Source organism: Lichenostomus cassidix, chromosome 5 (genome assembly GCF_008360975.1).
Source record: "Lichenostomus cassidix isolate B80296 chromosome 5, HeHo_3.0, whole genome shotgun sequence".
In the NCBI taxonomy this organism is placed as follows: Eukaryota; Metazoa; Chordata; class Aves; order Passeriformes; family Meliphagidae; genus Lichenostomus; species Lichenostomus cassidix.
Window position 1 is genome coordinate 49,598,025 of NC_139486.1, and position 27,278 is coordinate 49,625,302.

The window sequence follows — 27,278 nt, forward strand, 5'->3', positions numbered from 1 at the left end:
TAATTTTCCCTCTTTGTGTTCATATATCGTCCACATTCTGTAATTTATATTACTGGAAAAAGTAGTGACCAAATTCACCATCAGAATTTATTTCCTTCATGGACTTTGATTCGTTCCCTTGTCTACCTCTTTTGAGTTCAAGCTGAGGGGAATGTATTTTTAAAGAACTTATGTTGAGCTTACTAAGTAGTAAAAATCCTTCAAACTACAGATAATTAAGAGACTTCATTTTTCCTTAAAGTTTACGAGCCACATCTCACCAATTCCTAAACGCTTTATTACAGACTGTATTGACACCTCATTTTGCTTCAATCTAAGTTCAATGTCTGCCAACTAGTGAGCAAGCAGAAGCTGGGCATGAGCATTAGATAAATCACTGTGCCAATTCGGCAATTCTGAGCTCTATAATAAATACAGTTTTCTTCAAGAGGCAGATATAGCTTCTGAATAAATAGCTCTCTAAATAATCACTAAAATAATGAGCCTTAAAGTTGAACAGCAGTGACGTCTTTGCATTTCTAGAGTTCAATTCTGGGATTCCTCTATTATCACTTCATATCCCTGTAGACACAGGAGACACAGCTTCCCCTTTCACTGATAAGTGAGGTGACTTTGAACTTGCAGAACAAGCTGTAATCTCAGCCAGTGACTGGCACAGTTCTACATTTAGTTACATCTATGCCAGACCACTTTTTATCAATTTTCAGGCTCTAAACTAAATATGGGTAATGCTCACGATAATCCATCAAGTGTTTGGGTTTTGCTTTCATTGTTGTTGCTCTTGTTTTTATCCACCATCACCCTACAGTGAGTGATCAGTGGTGATTTCTCAGTGTTTCCAAGTCACACAGCTCTCCTCTGCTAGAGGACTGTCAGAGCTACAGCTCAGCCTTGCCACTTCCTCCCTGCATAGACCTTCTTACGTTTCCAATGCTCTGTTCTGCACCAACAATTACAGCAACAATAACAATTACCACCTGCACGACCAGCAGCTCCTCCTGAGCCTCTGACTACTCCGTGGTATCAAATACACGCTTTGTAACATGGCTGATAATGCACAATTTAACAGCCTTGCATTACAAAGTGCCTCCCATCATCTGCACTGCCTGGAAACTCAAGTTTCCAATTCCTCTCCTTACAGGATTACAAATGCAGAACAAAAGAGAGCTGGAGGTAAGTTCACACTTGAGCACAGCCTGCCTTCTGTCAGTGCACAGCAACAGATTAACTAACTGCTAACATCACCTTACTTGTTCATTATTTGTTTCCAGATTAAAGCACTCTTTATGCTACATAGCACCTGCATGCATGGCAGAAGGGAAGTCAAATCTTATCACCCAGTTACCACTGCGATCCATATAGCTCCTTGTGTTTTAAGTGGACATCCACAAATATTAAAAAAATTCATTCATTTTGGATCAGTATTTCAGATACTTTAGATCACCAACAAAAAATAAGTGATTTCAGGCCATTATAGAATATAATGTCAATGATAGAGGAAAAAAGTCCATTTATTTTTGTGGGATCCAGCTGTCAGGCACACAGAAAAAACCCAGAATTTTCTTAGTGAAAGCTTCAGTGGATTTATAAATGATGTTTTTCATGACTGACATATCAGAGTTCTTCCAAATCATTACAGGACACAAGAAAAGTGCAGCCAACATTGTCCATAATACTTAGCTATCTAAAAAACTCTTAGAAAAATCCTTCATCAGAAGTGGTAAGGTAATGTAAGCAGTCATAGAGGTTAAGCAAACAAAGTTAAGAGGTGGAAAGCAGTTTTTAAAACAGAGGATCCCAAGGATTAATTTGGAAATTCATCTGCAATATCCAGAAAAATAGTTCTGCTGTCTCTGTGAAATGGGAAGAAGAGAGGAACAAATGGTGATATTCTTTCAGGGTCTGAACACAATTTTAACATTGCACATTTATGTCACTTTACTCATGTCACCAGAAAATACCTTAGGGTCAGAACTGTATCTCTCTCTTATTCAGTCAAGCACAAGAAGGTGGCTTCACTCACATTTTGCTTTACAAATTTTAGATGTCACATAGTTTCCAAATGCTCTAATCCATGAACTCTTTTAATACTCAAACAGAGGATGTTGACAGCCCCAGAGCCAGTGGGGTCAATCTGGACTCCAGATGGGTGATTCAGAATCAAAATGCCTTTTTAACTTCTCCTCTTAATAAACACACATAAAGCCTCGCCTCAGCGCTGGATCCTAAGAGAGTATCAGGGAAAAGAGCAAGTGCAAATCATAGGAGAATCTAAACAAGCAAGTTTGCTTAGTAAGGAAAGGAAGTGATTGTACACAAAAGGCTGGGACACTAAAAAAGAATTTATTTTAAACCAAAATGAAATATATTTTTAATTTAACTAATGCTCCTCCTAAAATTGTATTTTTGTAATTATAGCAGTGTGGAAAAAAGCATAGCCTGTACAATCTCCATAACTGGTTTGTCTCCTGAAAAACAGAAAAACAGGACAAAAGTCTCACCTAAAACCAACACATAGTGATCATTACTTCATAGCATTATTATAAGAGGCTGTGTATTGTATCAAATTTCCCTGAAAAATATGTCAACCTTAAATTTCATACTTGGTAATTAAGCAGAGTTCAAGTCTTTATGAAACACACACAAATAACTATTCTGGTTAGTCACAGCAATGGGATAGAAAGAAAATATCTCACAGGAAAGTGGCACAGAATTGATATCTTACTTTTCTTCTCCCACTTCAATGGTTAGGAAGAACTGTAGCAATATACTAAGGCCTTAGATTTTTAGATTCTAGCATCAAACCATTTGCTTAATCGGGTGCTAAAAGCATCAATATATAAAAAAATACCAAACTTGTTTAAATATGAGCTCAGGAAAGTATTTCCATAGCAATGAAATTTGCAGCAATGACTAGGCAAAACCTGCTGATGTTTTCACCACTCCCATTCCTGAGATTGTAACAGACATGTCAGCTTCACCTTAGCCACCTCTAATATAACTGATCCAGAACAAACCTAATTGTTTCTTTCTGCATAACATCTCCAAGCCCAGCCTTTCTTCTTAGTTCATATTGCTGAAGCTGAAACCCAAATCACCATTTTTGCATCTTGACATATTCAACATCTTAGTCTCTTATCTTGACTCATGTCCTAACCATTTTCAATGCAGTCACTTTTGTACAACTAAATCTTCTCGGCTGTACTACCAGCTACCAAAAGATTGCTCTCTTTTTCAGTCTATCACAAACTCCTGATCCAAAGAATTTTATTTTGAATGTACTCTGTAGTTTGGAGTACAGTATAGCCTGTGGTCTGAACATGGGCTCTTGAGTCATTTCCATCTCTCTTTAAGCCAGCTGTCATCATCTATCAGTTCAGATTTCTTTCAAATCATCTCTCACTTTCCACTGCCTTCTAAACGGGGGATGAATTCACTACAATTCCTTGTCAAATTAATCTTTTGATGGCACCTTTCTACTGGTGCCCATCAAGCCTGAGAATTACCAGCTTCAGGGTGGACCTCTGGGAGCCAGGCTTTGTGCTTCCAGGTGAAATGGGGTGCTGTGTCCAGGGAGGAAATCTGCAGGGAGATGCAGGAGACTTGCTCAGCATGTATTAAATGGGATCTTCAGGCATGCATGCAGGTATCCTTCTCATGAGCACTGGGTATTTAACCATTTGAATGAAAGGGAACAAATATCTATATATATATATACATATATATATATATATATCCATGTACCCCAGCATTCCTTGCATTTTACAGTCATTTCAAAACATCAGAAAAAAGTTCTGGGCTTCACGCCAGCTGAAACTATTGGCATGAAATCTCATAAAGTGATGTGCACACCTTCAGCTTTTGAAGCATTTATTCACTGCTGACAGTGGAACTGCAAAAGAACCAAACCCAAAACAACAAATTACTCAATTTTCCCCCCTGCTTCACATAATCACACTGGCAATTTTGGAAGTTTGTTTTATGATCACCTTTCAGGTGAATATTTTTCATGAGTTGCACCACTTGACAGGCAGAACTTTATTTATCTGTCAAACATTTCACTAGACAAGGAAAATAACCATTCTGAGCACAGAGTAAACAGCTTCAGTGAGGTGAATAAAAAAAACCCCTGCTGTTGTAGTATGGAGCAAATATCATCAAAGATTTATCGGTGGTTTTCAGTACAAGTAGATTGATATTGTAAAGCCAAGTTACATGACGTGAATACCATCTGCACACTTAGCCAGATTTCCCCACATAACTCCATTATTTTCTTTTTTCTGAAACAGGTACATGTGCAATCCTTAGGTGGGAAGTAAGGGCACTCTCAGTCTTTCTCCATTTGCTCTCTTGGAACAAAACCACAGAGCATTAACTGTCTCCAGGTTATCATTCAGGTTATCATTCAGGCATTTATTCAGGTTATAAATGCTACTGAATTTATCTCTGACTATACTGCAGCAAGACTGTATTATGAACAAAGTTTTCAGCTGTTTCTGGTGGTGACCGCCTGGAGTGAATGCCACAAGTGTTTGAGAAAGATGAGCAAAAGTAAGATGAACAAAAACAATCCTTTCTTAACAACCTGAATGAAAAAAAATGTCTTCTTCCAAGCAAGATGAATAGGAACTTGCTTTATCACAAAACCTGCTATGTTTTACCACAAAACTTTTCTTTCTTAGGCAAAGTACTTGCAGACTAAACATTTTCTTTGGATTCCAATCATGTAGACCTTGTAAGAGCAGACACAGTATTTCTTGGACTCAGGGCTGAATTTCATTTCACAAACATTCAGGGATATGTGGTTTAACTCTGCTTTACTGTGAGTTTGTCTAATGCTGATCTGCAGTCAGCTCATTTATGGATTGTTGCTATGAGCACAGAAACAAAGATTTTCTTTGCTTGAAAGTAAAGAATTCATTTTCCCCCAACCAATCTGAAATAAAGACAAGTATCAACTAGATCTCTCTAGTTTATCTTCAATCTCCACAGTTACTTGCCATTGCCAGGCAAACTCTGCAGAAATTTAACATGCAGCAGCTCTCCTCCTGGCTTGGGTAGGAACACAGCTTTACATCAAAATCCCTCTTAAATGTGAAAGACAGACCAGCATTTTAAATACTGTGCTGTGAAACATTGGGGCACGATTAAAAATTGCTAATCAGGGTTGAAACCACTCTGAAAGGAGGAGCAAGCTCTATTTGTTGTGCTCCTCCTCCTCAAAAAAAACATAAAACAGTTAAACTGAGTTATTAGCATAATTATTCAAAATAAATAGAATAGATAATGAATGCCATAAATCATCAGTCTTTTGCAATTATTTTCAATTCTCTTTCACCATTTGACTCTTAAATTATCTAGTTTTATTTAAAGTCAACAACAAATATGTCTGTGCTGTCTTGTATGATTTATTAATTCTTACTTCAATAAAATACAATGACCATAATTCTAGATTTTCTACATGCTGACTTTCATAATTTTTAATTTTTCCCTTTTTTTTAAATGAAATATTCCATCTACTTTTAGTTGACAAATTTTAATCTCCGACATATTTGTTCATTTAATATTTTTCCATTCCTGTTAGCATCACTTACCCTACTTTCATATATTTTAATTAAATTCTATCCCCATCTGTAAAGTAGCATATAATCCACCAAAGTTCTGCCCTGAGGGTATAAATTAAGTGAATTAAAAGGAGTCAAATGAAAAGTTTTTCTCATAGTTGTTTGAAGCTCTGGGCCCAGGCCTGCAGATAATTTCAGTAAGAGGTGGGTGCCTTGCTAGCTGCTTATGGGAGACATGCTGACTGGAAACACATCATTTCTATGATAGAACATCTCCAGTGACTACAGTCTTGACTAAAATGTGAGGTGAAATCTGCTACTACCTCTGTTTTGACCTGGTGGCCTCATTCAGAATTTCCGAGGTTTGCATTTTGCATTGGAAAGGGGATGCTGATAATAAGTGCAAACTGCCTGAACCACTAAGGCTTCCACAACACAAATAGTTACACTCTGGAGACCTGTGGGTATTGCCAATTGGTTTCAGAGGGATTCCTAGCACACACACAGCTGTCTGCAAGCTTAATGTGAGTGGTTTGTAGAATCGGTGACTAATTCACACTAATTAAAATTTGACCCAGATCTACAATATCTAGGTCAAATTAAAAAATTGCTGTCTGAAGGCTATCCATCAACATGCATAGGCTTTGCAGTGTCATGGGGTGTTCATGAGCAGAAGCCATAGAACACTTGAGGGATCTGGTCTGAGCTTTAGACAAAACTTTTGGGTGGGCTTGGCATGACCAACACAGCCATGATTAAAGCCTGGAGTCAGAAACAAAGATCCTGCTGGGGAATCACTGCCTATCACAGAGATCAAAAACTGATCAAAAGCATCTCCTGGCAGCCCTTGCACGCTGCTTCTACCGAGCTCTAAATTCGGGAAAAGCTTTGCTGTTTCTCAGAAACAAAATCCTCCCACTATGATAAAATGAAAAGTCATCAGGGTACTGCAATACTTTAGGAATATCACCAATTTTGGCTAGTACAGCAACAAATAGGCCCATCCTTGTTAATTATGAAATAAGTTTCTAAATGTGACTTATCTTCCCTGATAAGCCATATATACATATTAGTATTTAGGCTCCTAGAGATACAGTTCCAAGGGGAAAATGGACATCATTCACTCACCTAAATTTCATGATCACAAAATTGAAAAAGTTCTTGTTCACAAATATATTTTTCTGAGAAAAATGGATTATAAAGGAAAAGTTGAAGGAAACACCTTGATAACACCATGATGTAGGTAGTAGAGTATTTTCTGTAAAAAAGTAGATACACTTTGCAATTAAATATCATTATTTCTTTGAAGTTTCTGGAAGCTATAGAGAAGATTATAGTCATTAGAGTTGCATCACTGGGTCCAGCCCTGTCCTCTCAGAAAGCATTCATGCTGAGCCATTTCACTTGGGCTCAAATAGCTGAGAACCCCTGGTGTGCACCATGAGAAATGCACTTCTTATGTCCTCAGAAGATTTACTTTGTTAACTAAACAGATTCAACACAAATATAGGTACAAACACTTTTGAAGCACTTGCTGGCAATGGCCACAGAAAATAACTTTATTTCATTAACAGGACTCTTTGTCTCAAAATAATATACTGTACAGTGTCCAAGCAGCAACAAGATTGGGAATTCTGAATAAGTTTTGAGAATTGTTTAACTGCTTGTTTGTCTTTATATCCCAGAGCTGACCTTGGAGTGTCTTACTAAGAAATACAGCTCAGCTGCTGCAGTTTGCATAGATACTGCAATCTCTCTGTCCAAAAGTAAAAGTATCCTGTAGTCCAATTCTAATGATTATGAACACTTTGGAAAAGGCACATGCCAGAATTTACAAACTCAAAAGAAACTTCTTTTCTTTGCTTCCATATTTTCATTCTTGAATTAATTCCTTCTACTTTGCATTTTTTATACACTTTTACAACTGCTGCTGATGATGGTTGTTGTTGTGGTTGTTGTTGTTGTTGTAATGAAAAGGAGAGAGAGAGAAAAGAATAAAATACAAGAGGAACAAGTGATGCACAATACCAGTGCCCAGCCAGTGATTTTCCCTCCAGAGAACTCCCCCCAGTTCTTATCCTGGGCATGACCTTCTCTGGCATGGGACATCCCTTTGGCCAGCTGGGGTCACCTGTCCCAGCCATGCTCCCTCCCAGCCTCCTGTCCAGCTGCTCCCTGGCAGAGCATGGGAATGTCCTTGGCTCAGGGTAAGCCCTGCTCAGCAACAACCAAAACAGCAGTGTGGTATCAACTTTATTCTCTTACTGAATCCAAAACACAGCTCTGCACCAGCTACTGGGAAGATAAGTAACTCTATCCCAACCAAAACCAGGAAAACAAGGTGAATATATTCTAAAAAGCTAAAAAGACCACTTCTCCCACCTATACTTAAAAAAAAAAAAAAAAAAAGACAAATGTGCTAATTTTTAGTTTTCATCATTTGCTATTACACGAATATCAGACCAAGTCCCCTTCCCTAGGTCATCTTTTATGAAACAATGACTTCTGTGGAAGCTGGACAAAAGCTATCATCTCTGTCTCATTGCTTTTTTCCCCATAAGAACCCTTAAATACTTAGATCTCCCCGGGATGCTTTCCAATTTGATATTAAAACAATGAAGAGGGACCACTTCCTAGTGGAAAACCAAGTCTTATTTTCATCTGTCCAAGCTGAACACGACATGTCTAAATAACAAAATACAATGGGTTGGAAGGGTTGTTGCTGTTAATATTTATGATCACTTCAGCCTTCTTTTTCCATTTATAAATGATTTGTTAGAGGATCACAATTTCTCCAGATATATACATTATTAAACATCACAAGAGGTTCTCAGGCCCAAGCCAGAATTGATTTCAAGTAGCTCCTTGAGTATTTTCCTACTGTTGGGATGTCATTCATCATCAAAATTGCATGAAATTGTGCTGTTCCATGGGATGACAACAATTTAAATTAGAGGAAAATGAAAATTAATAGCAGAGTGATTTCTGATAGACGTTAATGTTTGGATTAATAATTCCTAATAAAAAATGCATGAAACTTCATTATCTGCCAAGAAGCTAAAGTTAATTGCAAACTCTGTCACTGGTTCCCATTTTGTGCAGACAGTTACTCCTTTTGGACCTCATCCTTAGGGATTTGGTTAGGATCTGTATATTGTATCACAGTTATATTGGCCAATCTCTAAATATCAGCTTGGGAATCAACACTGTTAATCCTTTCTATTTGGTATGATTGTAATTGTGCTATACTCTACTTGTTATGACAATTCCTACCAAATAACAACAACAAAGCCTAATATATGTATATATATATGTATATATGTATATACATCCTTTTTTTAATCCTTTGACTGCAAGTACTCTAGATATAGGAATACCATTCATGCAGGATACAAGTATGTGTAACACATAGATGAAGAGAGATGTCCTTGAAATATTAAAGAAGTTCCACAGCTTTATGTAATTAAACAACTGAGAAATAGAATTAACATTTCTTTTAGTCTCACATGATCACAAGATCAATCTTTAGATACTCAACTAAAATACAAAAGGAGAAATATCAATTTTTTTATCTAGAAGACTTAATTTTTGGTGTGTATTATAATGGAGGAATGATTTTATCATGAACTCATGTCTTGTCAGAATGAACTCAGAAACCTGCTGTTCTCTTGAGGGTGACATGCATCTCTGATAGCAATATTTGTGATTTTATTTAGGGCTGGATACTATGTGTCAGGTAAAAAATATTCAACTATTTGGAAATTAAATTAATAATATTGTAAAATCCTGTGGCAAGTATGTAAACCATACATTTGTTATAGTTTCCCTCCAGGTTTGGTTGGCCAATAACCAGATGCCTTTGACACTTGGTGGAATACAAAAGGATTTTGTATTTCCCAACTCTTTCACTGAAACTCACTGCTTTGAGCACATCACTGGCAGAGAAGCCAAATCATGTGCTCTCTTCCATGGTCTAATTAATTACACATCACTAATTGACTCATGATTCCTGAACACTCAGGTTGGAGTGTGAAAAACGTCTACAGATCAAGCCACATGTTCTCAATTGATTTTGACTTTTGATTTTGACTCTTTTTCAGACTACATTATAAAAAAACTCTCACACCTGATTTTAACTATCAAGATACATCACTTTTTCCTTTGTGTTTGAAGTCATACCCCATCTATTTCTGTATCAATAACTGTTTTTCAAAAGTGATAATCTTTACTAAAGTATAAGATACTTTCTTTTAAACTATGAAAAACAGAAAGTTTTATGAAAAAGAGTATGCAAATTTCAGTAACAACAGTCCTCTAAACCATCTCCAACTGGTGCATTCTTCCTCAAATAATTTAGGCATTAAACAACACTGAAAAAATTCACTGAAAGTTGTGGGCCCTCCTGAAAATTTTCACAGACCAAATTCAATAAGTCCCTCTGTTACACAGAAAACACTTGCAGTGGTTTCTGAAATTTACCATTAAAACATTCAAAGTATAAACTATTTCAACAAATTCTTTGCTATTTTTGTAAAAGCCACTTATTACAGTAGAACTCTAACATTTAGAAGAAAAAAAAATGTACTAACTTGTGACTTGGAAAATGTGAAAAATTATTGTATTTAATAAAAGACTAGATTATTATGCTTAAAAAATATGATTAAGGAAACAAATTTTGAAATAGCTCTTTAAGCTGGTCACTGCATGGTCAGAGATTTGAATGAATTAGCTATCCAGATTGCTGCTGCAGAGCCGACTTTGACTTGCTCATCACAGGAGATTTCTGATGCTGCCCACAGCTGTAAACTCACCACAGGAACCACAGAGGAGCTGATGTAAAGAGACAGGCTATTTAAAATCCCTTCAATACCAAGAAATGCAGTTCAGCGCCAGATGCTACACCCACATAATTTTTTTTTTTTTTATTAACTATACGTTGACAAAATACAGTCATTGGCATGAAACAATGTCTCCCAGCTACAGGTAAAATTGCACAGCAGTGAAAGCTGTTCTGATAGTGGCTGGGTTAAAAGGATACAATCAATGTCTAAACCCCAGCCTGGGGAAGTCAAGCTTAGTTCTGATGGATGCAAACCTCATTCTATGTACCTAAGTTGTGATAAACAAAACCACAATAGACCTTTACCAGCAAACAAGACAATGCTGCTCTCCACCGATGTGCCCACTCTGGTCTCACAGAAAACTCTTCCTGACAGGAAGAATCACTTTGTGAGGCAGACCTACCATCCAGTTTCTGCTCCATCCAGCTGACCTTCACGGGTTAAAATAGTCCTTTAGAGTCACTGGGAGTTACTGATGTGCACAACTTTTGTAACACCATCACAGGAACTCAAGGACTACACCAGGATATTAGCATATTACTGTACCATAGCAGTACACTAAGACCATGTGAGACTGAAACTCTGTATCATTTGCAGCCCACTATATGACTGTAAACTGCAATAAAGGCATTTTAGACGTTTATATGAGATTAAGGTCTGCAGTGCCACTGTCATTAAGTATGGGACTAAATGAGCAGTGGAGCCCAATTCTGGGTGCAAGAGCCCTCCAAGCCCTCAAGCTTGGCCTCAGAACCAAAGTCACATGAGAACTGGCAAAAGTCTTCTCCTCCTGCTCCCTCAAACCACTGCACTGAACACAGGTTAGTTACACCTGCCTATCAGCCCATGGACTCCATCCTTCTGGCACTGATCCATGGCTTTGTGGAAGCACCTGTGTCCATCTAAAGAGGAAATCTGAGGCAGGGATACCTCTGAATCATCAGATATGCAGTGTAAATAAAAAAGGAAAGTCATGGCCTGTGTTATGTCTGGGATGGTCTCAGAAAGCAAGCAGGATAACATTTACAGAAAGATACCCAAAGAAATATTTTACCCAAGAAAATCACCATTCATTGCAGAGCAATAGCTCTGCAAGCTCATTGCTATTCACTCATATTCACATTATTCACTGTCACGAATTTAATTTTCACTTCTTGAAGAATTTTCACTTGCAGAACTTCTGGAAACTACATTATAAAGAACAACTGGGGAATAATAATATAGTTTAATATACACTGCTAATGAAGCTGGAAATGGAAGGGTACAGCCAGCACAAGATTCTTGACTGTGATTCCAAAGAGCATTGTTTCCCCCTCATTATGCACTGATGAAAAAAGATATAGTTATTCTTTCCACAGGCCAAAATGAGTCTTTGTTCAGACTCAGAATATGCTTACTTGTGTGCCATTTATGCCTCACAGAGAGGCACACATTTAGAGGGGATCTTACAGATTGTCTACATTCTCTTTCACAACACATTTTAGACAGATATATATATATAAAATTAGACAATGGTCACACACAGGATCAAAGCAAAACTTACCCAGGTTTTTCTGTGAGGCTATTCTTGTTCATTGTTTAGTAAAAATGAATAGTATTACTGAGTCGGAATGAGGATCTAAGCCAATTAACACATCACACTACCACTAAAGAAATACAGTTTACCTGACTGCTTCAAATAAAATCATACACATATCTCTTTTTAGGCCTTCCTACTGGAAAAGTTCTCCATATTTACTGGAATGGGCAGGTAGCCTGTAGCCTGCAGATAACTCTCTAACCTGTACCTGGGCCACCTGCAAAGCTGTCAGAACAGAAACCAGAACCCAAATTCCTAAAATTTAACAAAAGCACTCTGAATAGTCAGCTACTGGTTCATTTCAGCTAACTTATATTCTCATATTAAGCAGATTTTGCATTACAGATGCTTTCAAAATTATCCCAAGTATTATGCGAGGATAATATCAAAAAGAAAAAAATCCTGGAAGTAGTGATGGACAGAAGAGTCAAAGATCTTTAAGTGTACCTTGCAAAACAGTTCACAGGAGGAAGAGGGTGCATGATCAGCACCATGTAGTTGCAATGTTGAAGTAAATCAACATGTTAGCCCAAAATGCTAGTTTGCCAAAAGGCTCAGGATGGAAACTAGTAGGGAATACCTGCTTCATAATATGTATGAATGAAGAGAGAAGAGAGAGGATATTCAAGTAACTATGGTACAAAGCTGAGCTATGCCTTGGAGAAATGAAGACCATCTTGTTGTCCAGTGCTGTGTGATAACTGAAAACAAAGGATCCAGAAATAGATAAAACTAACTCTCCCACTCAAAAAAAGTAAAGAAAAATACATATTTTGTGTATGCGCAGTAAAGTCGTTAGTCAATTAATATATTCCACCAGGTATTCTGACATTCTTGTGATGTGCAGAAAGATAAATGTCAGAGCCAGATACAAGCTGCTTCTGAGGTATTGAAACTGCCTGATATGATTGAAGAGAAAAATATAAATAAGAAGTAACTTACAAAATTCAGGTCTTGATATTTATAATTTTAATACTTATGTACCATGCCTGACGTAAATGGGCATCTCTGTTCACTTTCATCACCTGGAGTTTTCACCATTCCCATTTTCCTGCAAAATTAATGCTACTTTTCCATAACACACATTATACTTTGCCATTTCTACAGGTGGCCTTCTTTAATACAGCTCAGACAGAACCTGTTTGCTATTTGAAACTCATCTATTCACAGCTCCTTAACATCTTATCACACTTCTCTTTTCCAGTCTTAATCGCTGTAATGTGACTTTGCTAGTGCTGAAGGATCAAGGAACTTGTCTCATTAGCCACTTCTTTTTTCCTTTTGTTCCCAAAGACAGGAGTGCTTTAATTAACTACTTTTCTTAGCTATTCCCAAAACACTAGACCAGTCCAGGCAGCCTGAGTGAAATTAAAGAGTAGGATCTGAGCAAAATGGCAACATCAGTCATTGCTGCCATCCTATGCCAGATGGACAGACAGCAAGTGTGAAGCTTTTCTGGTCCTATCAGTTATCTTCAGTATCATATGTTTATACTGTGCCTTCTGCCTCTCATTATGGCCACCAGAAAAGTTCAAAAGCATCTTTATCCCAGAGATGTTGTGTAATCCTCACCCCTGGAGGTATCCAAGACCAGGCTGGACGGGCATCTGAGTAAACTGGTCTCATAGAAGGTTCCTTGCCTGTGTCAGGGGTGCTGGAATGAGATGACCTTTAAGGCTCCTTCCAACCCAAACCATTGATTCTGTGACTTGTGCTGCTATGAGAAGGTTTGTGAGAGTTGGTTCTTCTATACAGGGTGACCATTATTGAATTATATCTCATCCCATGACACTTTCTAGCCTTTCTGCACAGGCAGGTGGAACTGAGGATGGGCATGTGTGTGCTAGGAGGTGTTTATCACCAAGGAAGTCCCACAGAGTCCTTTAACTTGTCTTCAGGCCCACTTGATCATTAGAATGAGAGATAAAAGGATTTGCATGAATTGAAGCCCTCTCTGAATGGAGATCCAAAAGTCTCACTGCATTTGAGCACTGCCAGAGGTTAACACTTGCCTAGAGCAAAGCAGTTTTGGTTAAAAGGTCAAGATCAAGTGACTCAAAAGGGCAAATTTCCACAAACTGTTCTAAACCAAACTGGTTTTCCTCCTGAAAGTTATCTTTCAGGTGAAGTCAGCATTCTCATGCCACAGAGGTACTTTGTGGAATATGGATCAGGAAATACAACTACTCACTTTCAGATTTATTTCCTAGACCAAAAATTAAGATGCCAAATCTGACAGTGATGCATTTTTCCATCCACAGAGAACACAGTGATGCCAGTTGAAGCCAGAATCCTAAAAGAACTCCCCAAATAAGAGTATTATGATTTCTGTAACTGCTATTTTATGTGGCTTGGGGCAAGAGTTATCTGTCATTGGCCTGTGATTTATGTGCTAGCAGTGAACAAGCTGGTGCCATGTTTTTATTTGGTTTTAAATTACTATTATTTTTATTGTAGTTATATACACACTATTAATAATATGTCATTATATATTGTGCCATTATTTTCCAAGGGAAAAATGCAGGAAGGAGTGGCAAGAGGAGGAGAAAAAAAGAAGCAAGTTAGTGTCTTAGTTTTCTACATTTTCATGAAAAAATATTTAAATTTCTCTTCCAGAAGAAAGATGCTTTAATATTTCAGCTTCACACTTCCAAGAGTGTCATATAAATTATTGCAAGAAGGTAAAATAATCCCGTGTACACCTACCACAGGTTCATTACACCTTCTGCTGAAATCACTTGTGAATAATACAAAAAAAAGGTCTCTTAATCTGGTGAAGAATGATATTCTTAGAAGCATTTTCATAGTTATAAAACTGTGTTAAGATTGACAGATTATACAGACTGCAAAGTATGAAACTTTTTTATTTCATTTTTCCTATGAAAATGGAACCAGTAAGAGAAAAGAGGAAAAATTGCCAAGAACTCTCTAAACATGATAGCAATATTTATTTAGTCCATCCTAGCAGCAGTTTTTCTGTCAGTCATGAATGTTTCATACATAAGGATTACTTTAAATAAAACTGTTGTAGATCTTGCTAAGAGCCATGTTTACCACAACACTGTTTCTTGTCTTTCTCTGTATAGATATCAAAATCCCCCAGACTTGCTTATCTCCTGAAAGAAAAATAACAAAAATCAGGAGGCTTTTTATCATAATTTCTGCTCAGAACAAGGCCCATTTGAGGCTTTTTGTCCTGGAGCTTAGATAATCTCATCAAATGCACAGCACACCTGTTGCGAACTCTAATACAGTCTCTGAAATATCTCTCCTAATTCCTTTTTTCTTCATTCATTGACAACAAAGATGTCTTGGACAGTTCTAAGAGGTTCAGCAGGAAAGTGGTTCTACCAAAACTAACACTTGCATTAAATTTTTCTCACAGGATTTGCCCTATTACCTGTGTTTGAGAATGCTTTTTGCTGATTAGGAAGTCCTTGAACACCTTTATCTAGTCCATGAGTGTTTGTCACCCACAAAGATAGTAGTAAAGTGCTACTTTTCAGGCAAAAAGCAAATTCTCCTGTAGCAGGACTGCTATTTTGACATTTTCCTATTGTCTCCTCTTATGCAAAGAACTTAGGAGTCAGCAGGATTGATTATGCCACCACATAAATGTTTTCAAAAACAAAGGAGAAAGAAATTTTTGTTAAAGCTGCTATGAGATACCAAACATGCAAATGAACCTGTGATTTTTATTTTCCTTGAAATTGCTCCTTGGGGAAAATTTCAAATTTGAATTATTAGATCTTCAATTATACAGTCTTTCAGTGTCAGTCTGACAGTAAATTGATAGTCCTATGCAGTTTGTGAAGTGATTTTCAGCATCCAAAGTCTACCATACAGATTAATAAAATAAATCAGTGTTACAGAGAAGTTTTATTGGGACCATTCCCACTGAGTTATCTATAGCTATCCACCTCAATCAAAAATGCCTCTGGACTTCTGTAATAAGGAAAATTTTCTTTGCATTTTAATACAGTTAAACATCTGCTCATTCCTTCAATTATATTATTGTATAATGAATTATTAATATCACAAGTCAGTAATCCTTTAACTTTTTACAGTGTAATGTAATTGTTTCTTAATTCATCTACTAAATGCAAAAAAGACCCCATTTTTATGTATTTCCTTCACGTATGAAAGCAGCTGTAAACAAGGGAGATACTGTACAGACCTGAAATCCATTAAAGCTCATTTAAATACTTCCCTTTTATAGTTTTATCCTTAGATAACCTTGCCAGAAGACATGAGTAAAGTTTGCATGAATTGCCATGAAATTGCCATTCATTCCAGTGTAGTCTCTATGTACTGATGTGTCTCAGTCACTATAAAATAGCACATGTAATTCAGCAGAGATGTTCTTTGATTGTGGCTACTATATTTCACTGAATGACACTTTTCATTTTTAGAGACCTATTTATGTATATATTTCTCAGCAAAATATCATGGTGACTCGTGGCACAACAATCAGACAGCTCTAGTAGCCTCCATCACTTATTTGTCTTTGCTTATTTAATAGGTTCTGCTCAGGTATTCCAGGTCATTAAATGGTCTTGAAAACAAGATGCCCCAAAAAAGCCTTCTTTTTACCATCATTGCTAGAGATTCTTGCGCAGAGAACAGCCAGAGAACCAAAAGGATATTTTTAGAGCAGACTCTTTTTTCTGTTGCATTAACTTCAGTGTAAAACCACCAGCTTTAAGGCTCTGAGGAAGGCCAGGGGAATTGAATAGCAAGACAGCTGACAAGAATATATATAGTGAGGCTGGATATCTTTAGAGAGAGGCAAGAAAACACCCCTAAAGGAAGTTTGATTAGTCTTTGCTTTTATCCTCTGTTTGTTCTAGCAAAATATTATACACAACTTTGTTTGTTTGGGTTTTAAAATTCTTACTTGCTCCCAGCTATTGCTTGCCCCACTTGCTCATTTTATCTTCTTTTTAAGAAAGTTGTAGAGAATTGAAATCAGAATCATGCCTATTTGAGTATTTGTACAGCATTTAGCTTAAGTGGCACTGTTGCTGTGCTAGGATTTTTCACTAATGTGCTTTATATGCTCTATTGCAACCTAACTCTCAACAGAAATTACACAAAGGAACAGATGTATCACACAGTTTGTAAGCAGCACATTTCCTGAAATATATATACTTAAGTTCAAAAAAGAAAATGCACAATACTCTATACATATCAGGGACAGTGGAGAGCTGAAAGAAAGCTCTTTCCTTACAAGATTTGAAGAACACCTGATTCAGCACAGATGAAATTTAAATGAAACTCTGAAAGAGCTACAGTTCCATAAAACAATTCCAAAAGAAAATGGGTACTATGTCAAAACTATTTCACTACATGCATTGGATTTCACTCTCACAAGTTTTCACTTTTTATTGCTTTCATTCTCAGTCTCTTATTAATTTATTAATGTGTGGTATACCAATGTTTATATCTATTAATACAGTTTAAAAATTCATGAGGTTAAATGCTTTCTGTTTAAGCACTAAGGACATAAAGCCATCATAGCCAATATCTACATACTTTCTAAAGCTTGGTCTCCTGTACAAGAGCAAAAATACTGAGACATCCAGAAAGAGGAAGGTCAAAGTCAAATCTGTCAATAGCTCCCATGAGCAGGTCATAGACAGCGTTTATGAGCTAACACACTGATTTTAAATCTTGCTTCTAACAAGGATATAAAGTTTGCAAGCAACCAATTTCTGACATTTGTATTACTCAGAGCAACTAAGATTTCCCTTCTTTCTTTGTTCAGAGTTAACTTAGTCTCAACAAGGTTGATCAGCTTAGGTTGCCTCTCATACTCAAATTTAATTTGTGATGTTGAGCAAGTCAGAGAACCTGGCTGCAGAGAGGGAGTCCTAAGTGTCCATGTTAAAATAATCACCTATATTTGCCTGTACTCATGTCAAATACCTGAGGCAAACTAAGATTACCCTTCTGCTTTGTTTCATTTATTTCTATATAGCTTTGAAACAACTTATACATTTCTTGCTTCCCAGAATAGCTGTGATTCCATGCTTCCATAAAATGAGGTGCTTTTACACCACTTCTTTCTGCTTTACATTTGTACTTCTACAAATATAAGCATGTGTGTGTGTCTGTGTATACATACATATACTTACTTTTTTCCTTTGAAATGCTTGAAAGATACACATTTTTAAATTCATATATTCCTAAAGAACCTCAGATCTATTTTAATAACCCTTTTGTTCCCTGCTTTTCAGTTGCCAGTTCTTTCTGTTCAAAATATCTAACATTCGTTGTTATTTACTTGGAAGAACTGAGTTTTTTCTAATAACATGAAGCTCAGCTTCAAACAGCTTCAATTGTTCTCCCTGAACTGGAATCTGCAGAACCAGACTATTCTTTTGCCTTTCCTAATTGGATTGCTCTTATAATTGTTAAAATATATTTCTGTCTTGCATGTATGCACACATATGTTTAATATTTGTTACCACAGAGGCTTTTTGGTTCCTCATCAGTGGCTTCATAATCTTCAGATGAGCAGCTGTACCAATTGTTTTACATACTGTGAACTGTAAAAGTGTCCATTCAGGTAATGAAACTACATTTCAGACTCTGTTTAACTAGAGGTTTGCTATTTTTATAATTTAAAATGCAATTAGCAAAAGCTGGTCAAAGATGGACTTAGCAGCTCTTCGTGTTTTAGAGAACTGTTAGTTTCTGACTTGTCAAAGATATATCATCTAAATGCTTTTTTTACCACAATCTACACTGGTTAAGATTACATTCCTTTCACATCTGAGTTGATTAAAAAATGGTGTTGAAGTCCATTATTAGGTATCACATATCATAGGGTTATAAAGTACTTAAATTGATATTAAAATTACGTATTTCATTTCATAGGATATTTCTAAAGAGCCTGTGGAAACACCACAACACGAGAACTTCCACGTAAGTCTTTTAAATTAGGGGGGAAAATCAGATCCTTTGGAGTGCCTTAAAGGAGGGTAAATATTATTTTATGCAAAAAAAGCAGGACCAGATTTCCAACTTCCAGAGGAGTTTGTTTGCTTACCAAGAGACATAAGAATGAGTAAATTTGCTGCTGCTAATTGTGAACTTTGCTGAGCCTTGCTGTGCCCGGGGATTTCCTGGCAGTGCTGCAATGCCCAGCTCCACGCCCTTGCTCTGCAGCTGTCTGCTCCCTGAGAAGGCGCCGGCTGCGCGCCAGAAAGGACGCGGCAGATGGAGCGAGCATCAGAGGGTTCAAACGAGGGCACAAACAGACGCTGCACGGGATTCACCCAGCAGCTTGGAAGCCATCCCTGCATTTCAGAGAGCTAACACTGCTCAGCCATGCCCAGGACCCACTGAAATAGCTGCTAAAACCACCCTGAAAGTGCTCACTAATCACCTGGAGTTGTCCTCCGCTCTGTTAGTTGGCCAGTGCTAAAGAGAAAGTTCAAAGTCTGAAGCAGAAGTGCCAACCAAAAGCCCACCCTCTCCACATGAGAGCATCTTTCCAACACCAGATCCCTTCCACTCAGAGTGGATGATTTAGGGTTAAATTATTTGGCTCCAGCTCTCCACTGCTCTGACCCCGCGTCAGCATTTGCAACACCTCACAGACTGAAGCCCTGAGGATTGTGAGGAAAGGGACATGTAAAACCTCCCAAAATGACAAGCAAAACACATTAGAAAGAAATATTTCAATGAGAGGAAGGGTCAAGACATGAGTAAGGCAAACCTCAGCAACCAGCCCAACCTAATGTTTATGTTTGTAAAGCTGGAAGTTTCCCTGCACAGCAACAGACCCAGGGAATCATGTAGAAGTTTCCCCTCTTCTGCATTACCTTCCATTCCACCCTGCCTTGCTCTTACAAGGTTTTGCAAACCCACCAGATGTCCTCAGTGGAAAAGCAGCAGGTGGAAAATCTGCTTACCTCCTGGTACTTTCCTTTTTGCTCGTCTCAGATTCAGTCAAATTATTTTTTATCCAAAAAAGTAGGACATAACATCTCTGTCATTGTCATTGCTGGCTGAACAACCCCAAAAAACTGTCTTTGTCTACTGTAAGGTTTTTTATACATCTACATACAAATGTTTTTGTTTATTGGGGACACACCATAACACGTGTGTTCTAATAGTTTTGGAGATCCTCAGGCAGATTTTTGAAGACAAGCAAGTAACACAATTTGGCTTTAAAGTGAGCTAAGTGTGGCTTCCCAAGCAGAAGGCTTTGACTGGAAAAACAAGCAATGTCTCGGGAGAACAGCAGAGGGAAACAGAGACACAGGTCTAAGTGTAGTATTAAACACTAATAATTGGTAGTGACAAGGAGGATTGGTGGGTCATGTGAACTGATAAGTTCAAACTCATCATATTTAAACTATAAACAGTTGAAAGGTTGAGTAAATAGACTGACAGGCAGAAGGAGAGTCATGCACATGAGAACTGTAATTTATCAGAATAAAGAAACCATTAGCTTACTGCATGCCTTTGCACGATTCTTCTTCATGACTCAACATCTATTTTCTAAGAATATGAACGTGGGATATTTCCTTGCACCATCAGATATTGAAAGTGTGGAAAAAGTTGTCTTCTACAACACTTGGCTTTCTGGAGTTCATGAATTTTTAAAAACAACTTTCAAAGCCATGTGATTCACTTCAGTTCTCAAAGTAGCCAAAAACCAGAAAATAGTTCCTCAATTTTGCCAGAGCAAGTTAGCCAAAGGTTATTTTTATCCCAGTTTTCCCTAAACATCTGTACCAAGACAGTACTATCCATCTTATGGTCACACATACAAGTCAGTTGAAAATACACAACAGGGCAAGAGGTCTTCTGTACTAAAGCTTTCTATGAGAAGAGTAATTTTGGAACTTGAAACCTGAAAAACATCTTTTCCCACTACTATTTTCTTTTGATTTTAATTTGCTAATTTAATAAAATCTAGGTATTACATAATTGCAGTGATTTCTTTCTAAAACTTTTTAGGAAATGCCTTGATTGGGGGTTTTTTTGGGGTATTTTTTGTATGACAGAAGATGAATGCCATTTTTATTTCTAAAGACAAATGTGTTTTCTAAGCCATGCTCATGTCCAAGTCTTTTATTAATAGAACCTGACATTTTTACAACTGACATAAAGGGCTCTTCAGGTCTTGGAATGATATAACAAGGTAAGGAAAAATTCCCCCATGTGAAAAATATGAAGGTCTTAGGTGTATCTAGCTGGATATACATGTATATATGTATGTGTGCCCATGGGCACAGAAGATTATCTATCATACACTTGTAAAAGATAGTGAATATTCTCCACAATAAAGAGAGGGCACTGACAAGCCTAAATAAAATGATAATAATACATTGGTGTGAAAGAAAAGGAGAAAATATTTCCAAATAACTGTTCAGAACTAGATATAAATATGGTAATTAGTATTGAATCCTTGTAAATGGAAAAAAACCCCTTTATCTCCAGGGGAAATTATATGGCTCACAGACTTTCCCCAGCTAATTTATATGGTTCTGCTACTTGCAGGTCTTACTGCACAGAATGGTTGGCTCAGCAGTCCTTGATCTCTGCATTTGACACTCCACTGTCAATCCAGTGTTGATTTCAACACTGATCCCATTCCCAATCCACGTCATTCTCCTGTGGTCTATTCTGCCATACTCCAGTCACAATGACTGAGAACCTGCTAACTGATGCTTGTAAAACAGATTCCATAGTAAGAGTTCTTGCCAAAAATTTAGGACAGTTCTATTCCAAGTTCTTTAAATTGATAGTCAATTAACTAAATCAATCCTAAACACTAGAGAATGCTCAGTCTTTGTGAACAGTGCCCTGTGTGTGCATTTGTGCATGTGTGTGTGTGTAACATTCCAGTCAGAATCCATTCTAATGAAACGTACCAGGTTGGAGCATGATGAACAATCTCTATTTCAAATGCTATCCATGTAAATTCATACATGGCATATTAATGGTACACATTCTTTTTCTGTATTTGAAGTGTTTCTCTAGACTTGATGACCTAAAACTGTCCTCCTAAATTTAGCTGAAAGAGTTGCACAAGTAAATGATAATGTATGTGTCATAATATAAAACACAGGCCTCCTTTTAAGTGCAAATTTCTGGTTGGTGTGCATTCAAACATTAAAAAATATGAAAATAAATAACCATGCTGAGATAGATTCTAACTTCCTATCAGTCAGAACAGGGGATGAGATTTTCCTACAGTGTACAAGTGCTGTCTGCAATTAGAGGAGACTAACTGGCACAAGGCAACTGCAAGCAGATCTGACAGCTTGTGCTGACCTCTAGGAATTGCTCTGTTGTTGAACAGCCATGCAATAATAGTTTCTAAAATGCTCTGGAGAGCTGCAAATCATTTAATTTCCCTCACAATCTCACACTAGCTTTGTGGTGAAAGACAAACATCCTATGCTGAATTAATTCATATTTTTCCAAAGGTACCTTAAATCCACTATTTAGGTGTCACATAGATTCTAAAGAAAAAGCCCCTTGAAAGCCACTTTAAATGTGTAAAATTCACTATATCCTCATGCCATAATATTGGAAATCAGACAGAGCCCCAGAAAAGGCATCCCAAAAAGAGGATACCACCACTGCAGGATCCCTGTCCCATGGATGTCATTCAGATGTGTCAGACACAGGAGGCCTATACAGAAAAGTGGTCAGAAATGCAGTTTATTCTGGCACTTATCTTCATCATCCAAATCTCATCAAGTCAGCATGGCTTGCATTCAGAGCCCAGTTTCTGACTGAAGGGTTACAATCTCTTTTGAAGAAAAAGACTATTTTCTGGTTCTTTTATACTTTTTCCAAAATTTGGAATGGATAACTTAATTCCTGGTACTTATTTTGAGCAGATGAAACTACTTTTTGAAGATACCCTATGCTGATATCTTAGAATATTACTGAGAACCAAAGTTTGAATTTGTAACATGAGAGAGCTACAGATGTTTTCAGCTTCACTTCTAGAGATGCTAGGTCATCCAGCACCTGGATGGCTCCTCCCAGGAGTTTTATGTTTTACCAAAATATTGGTAAAAATTAGTATTGTTCTCAAATCCCTGAGGGAAAAATGAGGAGACACAGCTACTCACTCACATTAAATCATAAGAATTCCAATCCGAGACACTTAGAAAACCAGAATCAGCAGTAGAAGAAAAATCTTGTTACCAACTTTTATCAGCGAGTGGTTCTTTGTGTGTTCAGGCCTGAGAACTGTCCCCAAATACTCTGGTCTTTCTAAGAGCCAGAGCACTAAGAAATCAGTCAGAGTGGCTAAATTCTTGGCAGGTTAACTAAATACTACCCCCCCAAAAAAAGAAAGAATAATTTTTGATCATGATGGGAGGTAAAGACTTTGTTTCTGGCAAGATTTGCATGTGGTCAGGAGTTCTGCAGAATTCTAAATGTTTATATTTGAGTCAGTATATGTTTTAAGGAGCCCAGTCCACTGAAGTACAGTGTGAAATGATAAACTAACACCATTATATGGCTTTGGACAGTAAACCCATGACACTGATACAGGCAAGAATTAGCCATATTTACTATCAAAATTTGAACTCCAGAAGAGTTTTGTACCTCTCGAGCATGAGAGACATCCTGGGTTCAAACTGTGAATTCCAAAGGCTCCATTCAGGTCTCCATGTCAAGCTAACACTTGAATTTGAAGTGAATTTTCAAATATTTGAGTACTTGAGTTTGATCAAACTCCAGATAGAAACATCAAAACTCCCTAGGCATCTATATATTTGATGATGGATCATTCCCCATGTACCCAGCCTGATAGGACCAACCAAAGGACAGGGATGCTTTCCCCCAGGAAAATTTGCTTTGGGATTCAAAAAATAAGCTTTCATTTACCTATCTCACCTGTAAGGCTCCTCACAACAGATGTTCTCAGAATTTATCTATGGAATGAGGCACCTCAGAAGAAAACAAAACAAAAGCCAGCTGTACTAATACACCTTTGATTGCCACAGGGGGAGCTGCCAGAATATTCACCAGGGAAAAGGGCTAAAATAAAACCTTGGATACTAACCTAAATAATCATGGAAACCCACACTTGGAATGAATTGAATTTAGTAAGAAAGAAGTGTGGCAGCCACTAAAATCCATTTTCACCAAAATTCCTATTGTTAAGCTCCTTGCTATACAGGCAGACAAGATACTTGATAGTATTTTTCCCACATATACCTTTGAAAAAAATATAAAAATATTTTTATTTTTGCTTTCCTCCTCCCTTCTAGCTCCAAGCAAAACTTGACAACATTGTGCTTAATTTCCTTGTATTCATTTCCTTTTATTCACAGTATTATCTGTGAGCAACCTCACTATTTTTGTCTTGATTGTAGAAAAAATGATGTCTCAAAGTACCAAAATAAAGCAAGCATTTGTCAGCACATTGAACGTGCCTCTGCTTACATGAGTATATCTGTCCCTTCTCATCCCAGCACCCTGCAGTGAGCCTAATGCTAACATAAACATGCCTGTTCAATTAATTTGTAATGCATGCCTCTGCGTTGGGCAATAAAGAAATGTTTCAAAATGAGGATATCTCCATCTGGGCCAAAAGCTTTTGGTGACAGTGGCTAGTACTGGATGCCTTGGAGGAAAATGGTTGGTCTCCTGACAGTGCAGAATTACTGTGCTGCCAAGGATAGGTTTTCAAACCTCTTGCTTTCATTCTCTTTAAACATATGAAGAACTTAGACCACTTAATTCAGTGCATTTCCAATACATTTAATTTTTTTGTTTTTCATTCTTGTCCCAGGAAAGATGACACCTCTCTCTCACACACACACACACACAAACACATAAAAAAGAGAAATTAGTTCCAAAATGTTATGTCTGATTTATCTTCTGTTTGAAACAAAGTTAGAAGCAAATTTATGCCTTTAAACTCTTTATCACTTCCTAAATAACTTCCTTATCTGCCATGTTTTGTTACTGAATCTGGGTAATGAATGTGAACACTACAGTCATGAAAAATCACTGAGTACCAAATGACTAACAGTGCAGTCTGAGACACTGTATGGTCTTTGCAAAAATATTACAAATGTTTTCGTTGAAAATATTGACTGAATACTTAGGTAAAATGTCATCTATTTGAAGATAAGCAAGATCACAGTAAATTGATGGGGTTTTTTCCACCTCAAGGCATTTAGGAGGTGACTTCTTTGAGCCATGACACTTTCCTCAAAATGCTTTATTAAACTTTAATTTTTTTAGCAAAGAATAAATCCATTCTATAACATGGCATTCAGAAAACAAACAATGAAAAGGAAAAGGTTTTAAACATTCCAAGACCACATTGTCCAAATCAATTTCATAAAGCAGAACTTGAGTAATCAAGACTACCCTGAATAAGATGTCAATGACAAAAAGAGAGGGCCTTAAATTCAGCTCTTATCAACTCTAGATCTGTTCTATATCAATTTCAGACAAAACTACTAACTAGGACTGCACAGAAAATATCTCTGTCAGACCAGTTTATCAATTACAAATAATATTATGAAGCTGCAGAAGAAACCTGCTAAAAAAGATTTCAAAATAGCCCTTCTGACAAAGACTTTTAGGGATTTTTTCACAGAGAGAAGAGGTGAACAATTAACACATTCCAAAAAGGTAATATCATAATATTAACAATATTCTTCAAACTAAAAATAGGTCAGAAGCTGGAAGTGAACTTCAGGAGATTAAAACTCATCCTTATACCCAATCAGCTCCCCTTATTCCTGAATATTCAGAGGGGGACCTCAGGAAACATCCAGAACATCTGCATTCCTGCTTATAACTATGCCACTGAGCCAGAGCTCTTAAGAGATCATGGTGGTGGTGGGTAACTCTATCAGAGCTCTCTAGTCCTCTTTTTGCAGCCTCTTCCTTCACAGGCAGAGGTCTTAAAACAGTGCTTTCATGCCAGCAAGGACTGTGACTGGCTTTCAATACCTTTGTGGTGCAAATGGGCTGCAACTAAGCTGAGATTTTAAGGAAATGTTAAAATTAAGGAGGTGAAGAAAAAAACAATTCTAATTCATTACAGCAACCTCTTCAAAGTTGAAGTCTCTAGTGTTTAACTACACCATCCATAAAATGGCAGAATTCCATAAGCAAAAGGTTTGTCTAACCACGTTGACTTAGCAGAAAAAATATGTTGAATTTTGATAATTTGATTTTGAATAACTTAATTTTGATAATTACTTTGATTTTCAGATAGCCTGGCATGGTTCTCAATCTTTCAAAAGTGAGAGGCATTAAGGTTTCACAGTTTATCCAGCTCTATATTTCACAAGGAAAATGAGATATATCTCAGTGTCTTTAAAAGCCATTCTAAAAAGGAGACGTAGTGACTGAAGCAGCCCACAGAACACCTCAGTAAAAAGTTAAAATCACAGAAAATTCACTTGTAGTAGGAAATGTGCTTTGTGGAAATAAGAATGAAATAATCCTTTAAAAAAAAAAAAAATAGAAGACTCATGTTAGTAGCTTAAAACTGGGCCATCTGGAGTTGAGCTCTGCTTTGTCCTCCCAGCCACTCACTCGAGGCTTATAAACATCATCAGAAAAGCATGCTTCTAGAGGGAATAGAAACTGCCCCAGGTAACCATGCCTCTGCTAAACCAAGATGATTTAGACCTCAAAAGTAAATAGGCCATAGCTATTAGAAGCTAAGGAAATTAGGATAAGATAGGGTAACATCAGAATAACAACTTCAACAATTTGCAAATGAAGAGCAGTGCTTGCACTCCTGTGAAGATTTTCAAGGGCACAGAAAGACATTTGCAACCTGTAACAAAATTCTGCTTCTGTCTGTGTTGTAGCAGGTACCATATTGCAGGACTGCCAGCAGCATGCCTATTCTCTTTCCTTAGCCAGGAGAAATACAGCCATCAGCTCTTTTTTCCGCCCTAGAATTAGGCTCCATTAAGCATTTTCTTACTGCAAACAATAAAAATAATCATAGACAATCCTAAGGATGGCAGAGAAGCAGAAGAATATTCCAGTTACAACAAGGCAGGAGGGTAACCTATTTCCCTACAGGCTAGTACATTTTGTCAGCTTCTCCTCTCAAAATCTCACCCCAGGTGTCATCTGCTACTCTCTAATTTATCTTGCTTAGTCCCATGTGTTCCCCTGCTCAAAGTCTGAGTTTACTTCTTCCCTTTCTTGCTATTTTAGGATAGTCTGTTCTCTATGTTCTAAATGAGCAGGACACTTTTGTGTGCTGCAAGATGGCAAGATTCAGGCAAGACACAGGAAAAAAAATATTCCAGCAGTAAA